Genomic DNA, 17,162 nt, shown 5'->3' with positions numbered 1-17,162 from the left:
GTCTAGAAAGCACAGTAATAGTTACTAAAGGTTGGAAGGAAGAAGGGGGATGGGCAGAGGTCAGAAATAGACACAAAGTTACACTTAGATGAGAGGAATGAATTGTTCCTGGCTGTTCCACAGTCAAGTGACCAGAGGCTAACACAACATCACACCCTTTTCACAAAATCTGGGAGATTCCAAATGTTTTCACAGCAAATAAATTAACTGTTTCTGATAATAGAGCCTCTAAATATCCTGATTTTATCATTCCTCTGTGTCTGCATTAATCAAAATGCCCCATTCTAACTCCCTGCATTGTATACCTTTACTATATGACCAACGTTTTAAAAAACAATTTAAATACACAATGCTAACATTCATGAGGACCACAAAACACACTGAACTTCCAAAGCAATCCTGAGAAATCCAAACTACCTCAGTTGTGTCACACTTCCCGATGTTAAATTTCATTGAAAAGCTAGGGACCCCATTCCACACAGAGCAGTGGAACAGATTAGAGGACCCAGATGTAAACCCTCACCCCTAACACCATCTGATCTTCAACAAAATCCACAAAAATAAGCTTTCGAGAAAGGACTCCCTCCTTTCAATAGATAGCGCTGGCATGACTAGCCAGCTGCAGAAGAAAAACAGTGGGCCCCGTGTCTTACGGTGTACAGACATAAACTCAAGATGAATGAAAGATGTAAATGCAAGACCTCACATATGAAAAGCCTGCAAAAAAAAAAACACCTAGAAACACCCTTCCTGACAGAGGATTTGGCACAGCATGGATGTGTCTCAGTCTCCAAAAGCAAGCGCAACTAAAACAATTATTGCCCAGTGGCACCTAATACACAGAAGAGCTGCTGCACAGAAGAAATGACCAACAGAGTGAACAGACAGCCTGCACAACGGGAGAAAATGTTCCCACGCATGCATCTGATGAAGGCTAATATCCAGGATCTACCTTAAAGATGTTAAATCAATCAGGAAAATAAAAACTCAATAAAGAAAGGGCAAGAGGCAGGAAATCATGCACCTCAAAAGAAGGCTTACAGCAACCAACAGACATGACAACATTTCTCTACCTCAGTCATCAACAGAAAAAGGCAAAGCAAAAGGCCCACGAGATAGTACTGCACACTGGCCAGAATGACGATTAGGACACGGTCCGCAAGAACGAATGCAGGCGAGGCAGAGAAGAGGGATGCTGCTCTGCTGCTGGTGGAAATGCAAACCAGTTCAGACACCATGGAAAGCAACGTGGGGATTTCTCAAATGACTTTCTCCACATCACGAATACTCACAAAAATGTCCATGAAAGCCACGCTAACATTCCGTCTCCTTCCACTCACTATAAATACTACCAATAACAAAACACTAATTTTTGAAGGTGCCAGCCAGTGTAGACTTACAGAAAGGTAACCTCTTCAACACTATTGGTGGAGATGTAAACTAGTATACACACTATGAGAAACAGCAGGAGGTTCCTGAAAAACTTCACAGTACAACTACCATGTCAGCTTGCAGCCCCACCACTGGTTCCACATGTAAAGCAGTTGAAATCCCTGGGCTGAAGAGAGCTATCTGCCTTCCATGGTTACTGAGGCACTTGTAATTGTGGCCAAGGTACAGAACCAACCTACCCGTCCACACACAGCTGCAGGGATGAAGAAACTGCTGTACAGATACACCACGGAATATGTTCCAGCCATAAAGCTCTGAGAAATCCTGCCACCTGCAGCCACATGAAGAAACCTGGAGAACATCAGGTCCAACAAATGAGCCTGGTAGACAAAGTCCCATTCCACACCATCTCAGGCATGCAGACTGAAAACATCTTCATCTCCTAGAAGCAGAAAGTTCAATTGGGGTTACTAGAAGTCACTGGGAAGATGGAGAGGATCTGGGAAGGAATCAGTAATGGGTAAAAACTTACCCTCATGGGAGCAATCAATTCTGGTCTTCTATTCCACAGCAGGGTGACTAGCCTTAACACAAATGTATCATATGCCTTAAAGTAGCTAGAAGAAAATATTCTCAATGTTGTTACCACACAAAAAAATTGTTAACTATACGAGGTGAAGAGATGCTAAATAACCCAATTTGATGATTACTCAACATACACGTCTCAAAATCTTCTGTGTACCCTCTGATTATATACATTTATATATGCCAAATGGTGTTTTAAGATATATAAAGAAAACAATGCCAAAATTCTCATGGAAATGTGAAACACCCTGCATTTCCAAAGTTATCCTGAGAAACACAAACCATGTGGCATGTATCACATTCCCTGAGTTCTAATTAAATGAAAATCCCTAGTTAACCAACCCATATGTCACTGGTAAACACAGAGAAATACAGACCAGTGAGCAAAATGAGGGTGTTCAATAATAAACACAAATTTATATAGAGAGAACACATTTTTCAAAACACTACCAAACTGACGCAATGGGAAAGGTTTTCAAAACTAGGTATCCACATGCAAAAGAATAATACAGGACTCTTATGGTATGAAATACACAAAAATCAACTAAAAAGGATGAAAGATTATACACAAAACTTGCAACAATAAAGACAACCTCGGGTGTGCGTGTATTTATTGCAACTTGGATGTATGCGCATGATTTGCAAAAACTAACAAAAATACAAGGAAAAGAAAATCATGGACAATGGACTCCTTTGGTAGTGATTTTGTTTTTTCTTGATTAGTAACCAACAGCACGGCTAACCAAGAAATTATACATGTGGGGTCACGTCAAACTGAAGAGTTTGTGCCTAATAAACAATGAACAAAATGAAAAGGCATACCAAAAATTATAAGAAAATTTAGGCAAACATTCAGTTGGATAAGGAGTTATTTTTGAAAAGGTACAAGCCAGCCGGTAACACTACCAGCTGGCCAAAAAAAAGCAGAAAAATAACCAAACCAAATAACCTGAAGAGATATTTGTGCAGACAAGAACCTGACGCAACCTTTGCAAAAATGCAGTTACCATTACTACGCATGAGAAAAATGAAGATCTAAACCACACTCAGATCTTATCTCACTCCAACTAGAATGAACACTACAAACAGATTAAAATATTTAAAAAGACAACTTCTAGTATGAATTTCCACAAAGGGGAACTGTTTGTGGAAACATAAATTAGTATTAATGCTGTAAAAAACAGTTGGGGGGTCCTGCAAAGAATAGAAAAGAAAACTACCATACCATCTAGCATTCCCACTACTAGGTATACATTCAACCTACCTGTCCATCCACAGATAAAGGGATCAAGAAACTCTTGTTATGTATACAATAGGGAATGTTCTTCGGCCACCAAAATGATGAAAGTGTCATGTGGAGCAACCCAGATGAACCTGGAAAACATTACGTTAAATGTAATAAGCTGGGCCAAGAAAGACAAACACTGAATCTTAAGATGTCTATGGTAAAGAGGTAGAAAGCACAATATTGGTTACCAGGGTCTGGGAGACAGAGGGGAAGTAGGGATTGGTTATGGAAGCAAAGTTATCTTAACCTTTAAGGAATAAATCTGAGTGTTCTCTTCCTCAGCCTGGTGACTGAAGTTAACAATATTGTATTTTTCAAAAGAACAAGAAAGGAGAATTTTGAGTGTTCTCTCCACACAAAAACAATACCTTATGAGGGAATAGAGATCCTAAGTATCCTGATTTGATCATTACCCAATCTATATATGTGAAAATGTACCCCTAATTATGCACCTTTATGCTGTGGAAAAAAGTTAACAGAAATAAATACATACTGCTAAAAATCACATAAGAGCAATTCATATCTAAAGAATTCTGAGAAATACAATCAAAGTGAGGACCCACAATCCTCGATATTAAATCACACCGCCAAGCTGCAGTTATGCAGCAGATATACGGTACTTGCATAAAAGCAACACCTAGAACTGTGGACAAAACCAGGGAAGACAAAACAAGATCAATGCAAATATGGACACAGCAAACTCACTTTGATAAAGACCACCGCAATGTGGAAGGCAGAGTCTGCTCAATGAATACCTTTGAGAAAAATGGTATCTGCATGCAGAAGAGAGAAACAGGACCTTGATTTTACATGATATATGAAAATCAACCCCCCCACACAAAAAACAAACAAACAAACAATACCCCGAAGACCTGAACAAAAGATCATAAACCACAAAATGTTTTTAACTAAAACACAGGTTGAGCATATATTCTGGGTCACTTGAGTCTCTGCTCAACTTTGCAAAGAGAAAAAAAAACAAACACCCTGGAAGAAAAACCTCATTAACAATTAAATGCTTTGTCACTGATAAGTGTTTTCTTATATGGGTGACCAAAATAACATGCATAAAATGCAAAAATAAACATGGACTACATCAACCTGAAAAGTTTCTGCACAGCAAAGAAACTACTTTCCAAATAAAAAAAGCATCCTATAGATTAGGCAAAAATTTCAGGTAATCATGTAATTCATGAGTTGTCATCTAAGGTGTACACAAAAAACACTACAAAGTAGCAAATGAATCTAGTATTTCGCAAAGGACCTGAACAGACAATTCTGCGACATAAAATCGAACAACAGATAAAAGGTCCTCAAAATTAACTACCCAACAAAGTTAACTGTGTGTGGTTTAATTGAAAACCACACACAGATAATCTCACACTTACTGAATATTCCTAGAAAGTTGTTTAAAAATAGGAGAGGCCAGGCTCAGTGGCTGACACCAGTAATCCCAGAACTTTGGGAGTCTGAAGGAGCAGATCACCTGAGGTCGAGTTTGAAACCAGCCTGATCAATATGGAGAAACCCCGTCTTTACCACTGATACAAAAATGAGCCTGGCGTGGTGGCGGGCCCCTGTAGTCCCAGCTACTCAGGAGGCTGAGGCAGGAAAATTGCTTGAACCCGGGAGCGCAGGTTGCAATGAGGCCAGATGGCACCACTGCACTCCAGCCGGCTTGGGCAGAGCGAGACTGTCTCCAAAAAAAAAGAAAAAAAAAAAAAGGAACGCGGGTATGGTTTTGGAGAAACCATACACTGCAGATGAAAATGAACATCAGAATACACACCACGGAAAACAGCTAAATACCTGGAGACTCCTCAGAGAATTGACACTACAGATGTCCCCTGCTCTACTGTGCTCTAGCGAGGTCTTTTTCTAAAGGTCCTGAGACGTCAAAATAACCCTGGACCTCAGCTCAGAGGCCCAGGGGCTCGGAGGGTCCCAGGTCCCGCGCTTCGCCGCAGCCTCTGGGACAGGCGCTCCTATCTGCTGGACGCGGGTCGCACGCCGTTCCCGGCCAGGATGCGGATGCTGGAGCGGCCAGGACCCCACAACCGCCGCCATGCAGACCACTGGGGCCCCGAGGCTCACAAGGAGTCAGGGCCCAAAAGGGAGCGGCGGGGAAGGGGCAGGGAGGCCCGGAGGGTTCCCGGTGGGGTCCATGCCCCGCCACTTACCGCGCAGACCTGACTCCTGCTCCCCCATCACCTGGAAGCCACTACGGCTTCTCCGAAGCTCACTGCGACCGCGCGGCCGCTTCTGGCTGCCGCCTCTGCCGGCTGGGACTGCGCCGCCGCTCCTGGCCGCCGCCGCTTGTGCCGGCTGGGACCGCGCCGCTGTTTCTGGACGCCGCCGCTTGTGCCGGCTGGGACCGCGCCGCTGTTTCTGGACGCCGCAGCCTCTGCCGACGGGTCCCGCGCCGCCGTTTCTGGCCGCCGCCGCCTCTGCCGACTGGTCCCGCGCGGCCGTTTCTGGCCGCCGCCGCCTCTGCCGGCTGGTCCCGCGCCGCCGCTCCTGGCCGCCGCGGCCTCTGCCGACTGGTCCCGCGCCGCCGTTTCTGGCCGCCGCGGCCTCTGCCGACGGGTCCCGCGCCTCCATTTCTGGACGCCGCGGCCTCTGCCGACGGGTCCCGCGCCGCCGTTTCTGGCCGCCGCCGCCTCTGCCGACTGGTCCCGCGCGGCCGTTTCTGGCCGCCGCCGCCTCTGCCGGCTGGTCCCGCGCCGCCGCTCCTGGGCGCCGCCGCTCCTGGCCGCCGCGGCCTCTGCCGACTGGTCTCGCGCCGCGGTTTCTGGACGCCGCCGCCTCTGCCGGCTGGTCCCGCGCCGCCGCTTCTGGACGCCACCGTCTCTGCCGGCACGCCGCCGCTTTTGCTCGCTCCCACCGACGCCTCGGCTTTTGCTGGGGCCCCGCGTGAACCACCGTCTCGGCTTCCGTAGAGGCGCGCACGCCCGCAGCGTCCCTAGCGACTGGCTGACGCACGACCCCCTCTTAAAGGGGCCGCGGCTCAGACTGCACAGAAGCAGCCTCGCACTGGGGCACAGGCGGAGCCTCTGCCCAGCCCTGGCGGTGGACAAAAGGCTCCAGTGTCTCCTCCCGGCTCTAGCGCCCTGGAGGTGGCAGGAGTGGAGCCCTGTGACCCCAGCCCCGAGATCGGCTCCCTTTGCCTGGGGAGCTTCCAGGACCTGCCCCTGCCCCTCTCTGGACCTCAGCTTCACAATCCGGAAAGGAAGTGGCCTGGCCGGAGCTCTGGGGTCCCTCAAGCGCGGCGCCTCAGGATGCAGGGCGGGCTCCCTGGTCCCTCTGCAGAGGGGGGCCTTAGAACCACGGAAATCGGGGACTGGAGGGACAGTCCCGAGGGCAGCAGGGCCTCCCGGCGTTCCTGTCCCATCCGTCCTGTGGGAGCCCGGGGGCCACGCTAGGGCCCAGACACCGCGGCCTCACCGGGGCTGCCTGGGTCACCTGCTCCCCAGGAGGCAGGCAGGGGCCCTGGGGTCCAGCGCTGCCCACCTCACCTCCATCCTAGGTCAGTCCCAGAGGGGCCCTGCGGACTGGACCCAGCCAACCCCTTCCCAGGGAGAGGGACCCGCATCGCATCTGTCTCTGTGACACCCACGGGAGGGCCGCGCTGGCCTCTCCCGGGGATCTGGGGCGAGGCAGGGGAATCCCAGCCACCTGGCCCACATGCTGAAACCTCGTCTCTACTACAAATACAAAAATTAACCGGGCGTGGTGGCGCCCGCCTGTAATCCCAGCTACTGGAGGGGCTGAGGCAGGAGAACCGCTTGACCCCGAGGAGGAGGTTGCAGATCTGGGGTCACTGCAGTCTCCGCCTCCCAGGCTGAAGCAATTCTGCCTCAGCTTCCCGAGTAGCTGGGATTACAGGCACCCACCACCGTGCGCGACTAATATTTGTATTTTTAGTAAAGACAGGGTTTCACTATGTTGCTCAGGCTCGGCTCAAACTCCTGACATTGTGATCTGCCATCTTGGCCTCCCAATGTGCTGAAATTACAGGTGTGAGCCACCTTGCCCGGCCGGGTCAGGAGTTCAAGACCAGCCTGACCAACATGCTGAAACCATGTCTCTACTAAAAATACAAAAATTAGCCAGGCGTGATGGTACATGCCTGTAATCCCAGCTACTTGGGAGGCTGAAGCATGAGAATCACTTGAACCCAGGAGGGGGAGGTTCCAGTGAGCCGAAATCAAGCCACTGTACTCCAGCCTGGGTGACAGAGCGAGACTTCATCTCAAAACAAAATCGAAAACGAAATAATATTCAAAATGGTAAAGACAGAAAGTAGAATGGTGGTTGCCACGGGCTGGCAGAGGAGGGAATGGGGAGTTTGTATTTAACGGGTAGAGAGTTTTAGTCTTACAAGATGAAAAGAACCATCCGGGCATGGTGGCTCACACCTGTAATCCCAGCATTTTGGGAGGCCGAGGCGGGCAGATCACCTGAGGTCAGGAGTTTGAGACCAGCCAGGCCAACATGGAGATACCTTGCCTCTACGAAAAATACAAAAATTAGCAGGGTGTGGTTGTGGACGCCTGTAATTCCAGCTACATAGGAGGCAGAGGCAGGAGAATTGCTTCAACTTGGGAGGTAGAAGTTGCAGTGAGCTGTGATCCTGCCACTGCACTCCAGCCTGGGTGACAGAAGGAGACTCTGCCTCAAAAAAAGAAAAAGAAAAGAGCCATGGAGACTGATGGCAGTGATGGTTGTGTGACATTATGAACACATTTAATATGTTTAATGTGACTCAACTCTGTACCTAAAAACAGTCAGGATGGTAGATTTTATGTTAAGTATAAATTACCACAGTATTTTAAAAATTGAAAGAAAATCAGGAGCAAAGATTTTACCAAAGCAATGTGTAGATGACGAATGCATGAAAAAGGTATTCGACATCATTAGCCATTAGGGAAGTGAACATTAAAAGCACAATATTACTAAGGACCTATCAAAAATTACTGCAGACTTATCAATGGCTAAAATAAAACATAACGGTAGTGCCAAATGCTGGAGAAACTGGATCATTTATACATTGCCAATAAGAATATATTTTATATTATAACGTGTATGGAGTACAGCTGTTCTCAAATATACTTTAGTAGTTTCTTATAAAACTCAACATGTACTTAACATAAAATGCAGCTTGGGCATTTATTCCAGAGAAATGTAAACTTACGTTTGCATTTAAAAAACAAAAACAGGCTGGGTGCTTTGGCTCACGCCTCTAATCCCAGCACTTTGGGAGGCTGAGGCGGGTGGATCACAAGATCAGGAGTTCAAGACCAGCCTGACCAACATGGTGAAACCCCGCTCAACTAAAAATACAAAGATTAGCCGAGTATGGTGGTGCCCACCTGTAATCCCAGCTACTTGGGAGGCTGGGACTGGAGAATTGCTTCAACCCTAGTGCGGAGGTTGCAGTGAGCCGAGAATGTGCCACTGCACTCCGACCTGGGTGACAAAGCAAGACTTAATCTCAAGCAAACAAGCAAACAAACAGAAAAACCTGTGTTCATAGTAGCTTTGTTCACAATAGCCAAAAATTGCAACCAATCCCAACGATCAGTGGGCTAATTAGCAGCAACTCAGATGAACCTCAAAGGTGTGATGCTGAATGAAAAAAGTCAGTCACAAAAGATTCCATACCTGCATTTCATATATAATCATATACTGATGATTCTTTATATATCAAAAAAATCATATAAAAAGATCCAATATATATATTCTAGACATATATTCCATATAATCATATGCTAATTATTCCATATATATATATATGTATACACACACACACACACACATGCACACACAAAACTTTATTTTATTTTGCAATGGAGCTTCACTCTTGTTGCCCAGGCAGGAGTGCAGCGGTGTGATCCAGGCTCACCGCAACCTCTGCCTCCCTCGTTCAAGCCATTCTCCTGCCCTCAGCCTCTCAAGTAGCTGGGATTACAGGCACATGTCACCATGCCAAGCTAATTTTTGAATTTTTAGTAGAGACAGGTTTTCTTCATGTTTGTCATGCTGGTCTTGAAAGCTTGACCTCAGGTGACTCACCTGCCTTGGCCTCACAAAATGTTGGGATTACAGGCGTGAGCCACCACGCCCGACCAGTTTGTTTATTTTTTTGAGATGGAGTCTCACTCTGTGGCCCAGGCTGGAGTACAGTGGCAAGATCACAGCTCACTGCAACGCCCACCTCGTGAGCTCCAGGTATTCTCCTGCCTCAGCCTCCCTGGTAGCTGGAACTACAGGAGTGCACCAGCAGGCCTGGCTGAATTTTTTTGCTTTTTTTTAAGTAGAGTTGGAGTTTCACCATGTTGGCCATGTTGGTCTCGATCTCTTGACCTTAGGTGATCCGCCTGCCTCGGCCTACCAAAGTGCTGGTATTATAGGTGTGAACCATCATGCCCAGCCATATATAACTTTCATCAAATAAAATTACACAGGTGGGAAAATTTGGGGTGTGTGTGTGTGTGTGTGTTTTGAGACAGGGTCTCTGTCACCCAGGCTGGGGTGCAGTGTTGCAATCATGGCTCAAGTGACCCTGCCCCGTCAGCCCCTCTAGTAGCTGGAATCACAGGTGCACACCACCAGACCTCTCTTGTTTCTGTTTTAGATGGGGTTTCACCATGTTGTCCAGGCTGGTCTCGAACTCCTGACTTCAAGTGATCTGTCCACCTAGGCCTCCCACAGTGCTGGGATTACAAGTATGAGCTGCCACACCTGGCCTGAAATTGTTTTAAAAAAATGCGCTGGGCAAGTGGCTCACACCTGTAATTCCACCACCTTGTGAGGCTGAGGTGGGAGGATCACTTGAGGTCAGGAGTTCAAGACCAGCCCGGCCAACATGGTGAAATCCCATCTCTACTAAAAATACAAAAAAAAATTATTTGGGTGTGGCAGTTCCTGCCTACAGTGCCAGCTACTTGGGTGGCTGAGGCAGGAGAACTGCTTGAACCCAAGATGTGGAGGTTGCAGTGAGCCGAGTTTGAGCAACCATGCTCCAGCCTGGGTGACAGAGCAAGAGTCCCTTTCAAAAAATAAATGAATAATAAATGAATAAATAAAAAGTAGTGCGACTAATGATAACAACGATCATTTTTTCCATTCTATTAACATTCCAAGTACTGTGCTAAGTTCTTTACATGAAGTTTCACATTTTTATCTTCCCCATGACCCTATAAGCTGGGTATTACTACGTCCATTTATAGATGAGGAAGATTAGGGGCCTGGAGACATTAAGTAAACCACCCGAGGTCAGACAGTAAGGAAGGGGCAGACCTCAGAGTTGCCTGGCTGCAAAGCTGGCGTCCCTTCCCCGCCATGCCTTAACTGCCGTCTTAGAGCTGGGTTTGAGGATGCCTCCCTTGTCCGGAGTCATTATGACATTTATTTTTAGAAAGCATATTCCTGGTAAACGGAACTGTTTATTTTCCACCTATTTATTTATTTTGTCTTTGAGATGGAGTCTTGCCCTGTCACCCAAGCCGGAGTGGAATGGTGTGATCTCCGCTCATTGCAACCTTTGCCTCCTGGGTTCCAGGGATTCTGCTGTTTCATCCTCCTGAGTAACTGGAATTACAGGCACATGCCTCCACACCCAGCTCATTTTTTGTATGTTTAGTAGAGGCAGGGTTTCATCATGTTGGCCAAGCTGGTCTCGAACTCCCGACCTTGTGATCCGTCCACCTCAGCCTCCCAAAGTGCTGGGATTACAAGTGTGAGCCACCGTGCTTGGCTACACTGATACTCTTATCCTTTGTCCATCCATTTCTGATGGCAACAGAAACCTTCACCGTCCAAAAACAATCACTGGGAGTCCACCTTGTGCAGAGGTAGGACAAGCTTCCATGCAGGTAGGGGCATTGCTGCACCCCCAACACACATGCATCCTCCTCCCTATCTGCCTTCAGGTTGCAGCCAGAGGAGTTTAGAGCCTCTACAGAGAGCACAACTTCTCCAACTGGAACAGACTCCCCTTAAAGGAATGTATTTAGCAAGGTCATTTCAAGGATACTATGTACATGCATTTCTCCAAAATATGCTTAGATGGACTTACATCATCAGAAAGCTGTGTGTATGGGTTTCACATTTTCTTGGTCCACACAAACCCCTTAAGAAGCACCTGTGGGCAGTGAGCTTATATGTAGACATCCCCTCCCCTCCTTGATGTCCCAGACATCGCAGTCCCTCTGAGGGGCTCCCGCCCCCTAGGGATCAGTCCCTCTGACCTGCTCCCCACCCCCTGGAAACTGGGAGGTCAGAAGACGGGGTGCATGCCACAGAGCCAGCACACAGCAGGGTACTCAGGCACATCTAAGCCTTTGTTTCTGCTCTGTGGAAATGCTTCCTTCACAACTGGAGTCAAAACCTCCCCTCACTCAACAGGAAGGTGCTGCTCAAAACTCTGGGCACACATTAGGGCTGGGGAGGGGGTGGTGGAGAGGGGACTATGACCTGCCCATCTACCAGGCAACGAGGCACCTGCCTGTTTCTCAGCCTGGTCTAGACCCACCTTCTGGGCTCTGGCTGCAGTGCCTTTCTCTTTCCCTTTGCAATTTCCTTGGGTCCTACCCAAGAAGATAAAGACAGAGCAACCTGCATTTATGAGAGGTTCCTATGCCAGGGCAAGGGACCTGGGGAAAACCAGAATGAGGGCCAGAGCCAGAGAAGATAAAGCACTGGGGCCTCCCATACCAGTGCCTGAGGATCCACTTTATTCCCCAAGGATTGACCCCCAGGTACATGCTTTATTTCAATCTATTATCTTTTTCTTTTTATATTCCTTTATGAAGGCACCAGGAAATGTGTTTATAAGAGTGAGGAGTGTTGAAATCTTCCTGGCAAAAGTATTAATAATGTTTTCCCAGGTTAAATTTTGGATCTCTATAACACTAGCTCCCTAGTGGACCCACATGAATCAAGTGAGGATTAGAAAATGGGATCCCATAGTGTGATGTGCAGAAAATACCCCACAGATGAGTTGCATGGGAATAGTTGCTTTCTTTAGATGAGAAAATGTGGAAAGTCAGCACAACACAATGACCAGAGCATGGTGCCTGTGCCTGGCCTGAAATCTAAGCCACGTGTTCCTGGGACTGTCACTCAGCGCCTCCATCCTCAGCTTCCTGTTCTGGGATGTGAACATGTTACTAGGGCCTGCTTATTACTACGATGCTACAAGGCTGAATATAAATACAGACACGTCTTAAGAACGATGATGGGTACCTCTTAAGTGCTGTACTACATAGGTGTTCAACTGTTACACATCTGGAAGAATAAGGAAGACACGCAGCACTGGTGACCTTGAGAGGGGACATGGAAGGTGACAGGTCAAGGCAGGACAAAGCTCCACCTTTCCACATTGGCATGGGCCTGATGCTTTACAGCTCAGGGGTAAAAATCTGTTATCTCTTGTGACGTGGGATGGGAAGAGTGGGAGCTGACTTCTATTTCATGGTTTGGGGAACTGAAATTTAGAGAGATTCAGTGATTTACTCAGAGTAACAATACTGATGAGTAATCAAGCTAAGGCAGGGAATTTAGTTGGTTCCCTGGGGATGAGGAACCCTGAATGCTTGAGACCAGGTGTCCACACCCTGGACTCCAAAGTGAGGACCCTCATCCTTTCCAAATCCTCCTACACCCCAACGCTGCTGCAGGGAGACACTAATGCCCTGGAGGAGGTGCCTGGCCCAAGAAAAGGGCCCAAACCCTGACTTAACTCCCGGCTTGACATTTCAACCCCTCACCCAAAATGCAAGACTTTTCCCCAAAGGAAGCCCTGCTGAAGGCTTGGGGTCCAAATTTATGTCTGTCCTGCCCTCACTTGACCCTGTAGCTGCCTTGTGGGGAGAACTTCCCTGTGGTCGGGTGACTTCTCTGAATGACCGGTAGCCTCCTTGACTCCCAACTGATTCGGAATGCAGGATGTTCCCAGCCAACTGCCCCTGTGACAGTTGGACTTAGAATCAGATTCATCTTCAACTGACCAAACCAGGCTGCTGGGTAGTTAAGATTCATTAAGCAAAGAAGTGGCCTGTGGGGCTGGTGCTTGGACAGCTCAGGGAGTGAAGCCGATGAGCTGCCAGGGTCTCAGTGCCTATTGACCAGAACAGCTGCCTGGGCAGCCTGGACTCGGGCCTGGCTGAGAAGGGTCAGAGGCTGACCCAGCTCTGAGTGGGCAGCTCCCTGCTCCTACCCTTCCTCACCAAGACTCAGGCCCTGCTGCATAAACCACAACCACTCCAAATCTCCTGATGGCTTCAAGTCCACAGCACCTTCAGTGGAGAAGCTGGCAGGGGGTGATGACTGAGGCTCCACCTGCTGTTGACCAGAGGCTAATTTAGATGCTCCTGGGGATGGGCAGGAGGTTTCCTTGTCCCCAGATCGCTTTTCTGGCATGTCCTGTATTTGAATCTTTCATGATCTCTTGTTGTATCCATGAGCCATGAGCATGAGAAAACCACATTCAAAGTGGAGACCACTGTTGATATGCTCCTGGTAGGAGACCATGGGCCAGTGCTCATGTTTCCTGGTTTACACTTGTGTTCACCAGCTGCCTACAGGAGACAAGAGTCAAAGTCGGGCTTAGGAGGAAGGGTCCTGCAGTGTGGTGGGCACTTACAACACACAACAGGCTTATTGCATTGGGGATGTTACTCTAATGAGAGGAGGCAATTCAAGAAGGCAGCTGAGCTCAGTGACCAAGAGCAAAGGGCAGACGCCTGATGGCCTGGGCTCAGATGGCAGCTAGGAGCTGTGTAACCCTGGGAAAGAGACTTAACCCCTCTGTGCTCACTTCCCTGCTGTGCAATGTGGAGATGTATATGGGTCCTGCCTGTTAGCATTATGTTATGAAGCTTAAACAGATCTAAACTAAGCCCAAATAAGAATGACTTCATAAGTGCTACAAGTGTTCAGATATGAACGATGTAAAGGAATGAGGCAGACAGGTAGCAGTGGCTGCCCCCAGAGAGGAAGCTTGAATGGCTACAAGTCATGGAGGGGGGTGAAAGGTCAGTTTTCAGCCTTTATATGGGCAAGATGCCTTAAAACATGCCATCTCTAGTGACCCTCACATGAGCCCTGTGGGGTGTGCAGAGCCAGGCTGTAACCCTCATTTTACAGTTGAGGGCACTGAAATGTAGAGGGGCCAAGTGACTTTCCCAGAGCCACAAAACCAAGGAGGGATGGGCCTGAGGCAGGAAGGTAGTTGGCTTTCTGGAGATGGATCCTTCCAGGGAGGAGGAGGGGTGTTTGCTTCCCTAAGGAGCAATGTGGCATGGAAGGGGACAGGGATTCTTTACACTATAGGGTTGTTGTAACTCTAGCCGCCTGGTGTGATGTGACCACAGGATAAGAGCAGACAGGCATCCTCAGGTGTCCCCAATGCCCAGAGAAAGGGCAGCTTACCCCAGAGTCAGTGACCAATCTGACTACAGCCACAACTGCAGGTGTCTCCCTCCCAGCCTCCCTGGTGTTGTCTTTTTTGGGGATGGGTCTCGCCAGGTGCTAGTAGGAAATTACAGCGTCAACCTCCAGGGAGAAGTTGGAAGCAAGCCCCTATCACCCTCTCAGGGTCTTGTCTCCATTTTGGGTGTGTTTGGAGTGTCTGACTAAAAAGGGCTGTGTGAGTAGCATCCCAAGTGTGATCTCTAAATCCCACTTCCCACTTCAAGGAACCAGTTCACTCGGGTTAATGGCCAGTCTCAGGCATCAGGCAGGGGAAATATGTGCCCAGGACAGATTGTGAACAGAGAGCACAAAGTCATCCAGGTGTACTGGGTTCTCTCAAGAGCATCCTTAGGGCCACCAGAAGAGAAGTGGTGGGTCAGCAAATCTAGAGAAATAGAAAGCAGATTAGTGGCTGCCTAGGGCCAGGGGTGTGGGGGTTGGCGAAAAAAGAGAAGTGACTACTAATGGCTATGGGGTTTCTCTGAGGGGGAACGACCAAAATGTCTTTATGCCACATGACTGTACTTAATAACAACTGCTTAAGTTATTAAAATGACAAGGATGACTGATACACATTTGAGTCTTGGATACTATGTGGTCACTTCTCTATGTTGCCTCCTTGAAGCATCACAGTCACTTTGAGGCATTATTAGTTTGGTTCTATTCATTATACAGATGAGGAGTGTGAGTCTCAGTTAAGTAAATTATTCACCAGACACACCTACAGCTGGATCTCTCTAACACCAAAGGCTAATCTGTAAACTAACATGCTGCACTGCCTGTAGTGGTGAAGTAGACTTGCCGTGTCAAACAGAATCACCCAGTCCTCAGTTGTATCATTCAGTAAGCATCAGCACGCCATGAAGTGCGCTCCCTGTTGTGTTGTAGAGACACAAAATATATCTCAGGCACAGCCCCTGAAAATGGATCATTTTAAAATGTATTGTGAAGCAGTGACTAATTTGAGAGTCACAACTCTCAAGTATAAAACACAGTAAGCCATTGCATTTAATTGTGTGCTACTGCTAAAGATTAACATTAAAAAAACCGGCCAAGCCCACCTTCAAAGTTGATAATGGCATCCAAATAAAATAAACTTTAGGAGCAGGTGGAATATACTGTTTAATGTTAGCAATTAGACATCCAAATAATTATGTATTCTTTGCTGAGAAATTTAATTTAAAATTTGGGTATTTGGGTTAGTTTTTTTAATAAGTAAACTCTTATAAAGTAATGAAATAGTTGTTTTCTTTTAAAAATGCACCACATCTTACACACCAAAGTGAATGTTTTTCTTCAAAATATTCACCATGGAACCCATCCATGCACATACAATTTTGTTTTTTTAGTTGTAATTTTCAGTCAACAAAAGGGTTCCCAATGAAGTACTGGCCACCTTCAGTTTCTCACTTCCACTCCCCAGAGACAACCAGTATTATACATTTTTGTGTATATCCTTCCAAAGATATTCTTCCCATATATAAACTTTAAAAAATGTAAGACATGTATGCATTGAATGGAATCATAACATAAAGTTTTACAGCCTGTTTTTTTCCACCATCGGTACCATATTACAGACAGATTTCTATGTCAATGAGTAGAGATTAATTACATCTTTTTTCATTTTGTATTTGTAATGTTTTACTGAAAAGGGCACAAGTCACAGTGCAAAGACAGGTGAAATATCACTAAGTGAACACACGCTGGTAACCGGTGTTTACCTGATTGTTTTCTTCCTTTCCAAACTTTCTTCCTTGTTTCTTTTTCTTGGCTTGTTACACTCACTGGCAGGATCTTTACTGCAGCTTTGAGTTGTAGTGGAGGCGTCAGGCCTTCTTCTCCCATCCCCAGTCTTAGTGAGAAGGCTTTGGGTATTTCACCATTAAATGAAATATTGGATGTGAGTTTATTGTAGCTACCCTTTGTCAGACTAACAAAGTTTCCTTCTAGTCTTAGTCTGCTAAGATTGTTTATCATGGATTTTTTTAAATTGTATCAAGTTTTTTTTTCTTCATCGACTGAGAGAATTATATTGTTTTTCTCCTTTTCTCTGTTGATGTGGAATTATACTGACTTGGTTTTGAATACTCGTTTCATTTTGTATCCTTTGTCGAGACACAACAAATTATTCTCCAAAGTGACTATGGTAACTTACGTTCTCAGCAATGCATGAAAATATGTTTCCTAACCGCCCCAGCAAACACTTGATGTTTTTAGACTTTAAAAAAAGGTTCCCATTTAATAGGTTAAAATTAGATACAGTCAACAAAACTGGGTCTTACTTTGTAAAAAAATGTTTTTAGACAATGATAGAAAATAAGAATGAAAATAGATCATGTGTTTTATGTGGGACTGTGGGAGAAATTGCTTTTAAATAGGATTTCTTATGAAGTTTTAAAAATGGAAGGGAAACCTGATG

The 17,162-nt window shown here is 46.7% G+C and overlaps 1 long non-coding RNA gene across 1 annotated transcript; it reads right to left on the bottom strand.

The window, feature by feature from the left end:
- Positions 1 to 1,697: 1,697 nt before the first annotated feature.
- Positions 1,698 to 5,636, bottom strand: LOC116546744. Its single transcript, XR_004266822.1, has 3 exons — positions 5,598 to 5,636; positions 5,446 to 5,503; positions 1,698 to 1,834 (listed from the first exon to the last, which is right to left on the bottom strand). It is a non-coding gene; the product is annotated as an uncharacterized LOC116546744 (long non-coding RNA).
- Between the last annotated feature and the right edge of the window lie 11,526 nt (positions 5,637 to 17,162).

The sequence above is a fragment of the Sapajus apella genome, unplaced genomic scaffold (genome assembly GCF_009761245.1).
Source record: "Sapajus apella isolate SASKATOON/1434 unplaced genomic scaffold, GSC_monkey_1.0 scaffold1300, whole genome shotgun sequence".
In the NCBI taxonomy this organism is placed as follows: Eukaryota; Metazoa; Chordata; class Mammalia; order Primates; family Cebidae; genus Sapajus; species Sapajus apella.
The sequence above is the reverse complement of the archived record's forward strand: the minus strand, read 5'-3'. Positions and strand labels throughout refer to the sequence as shown.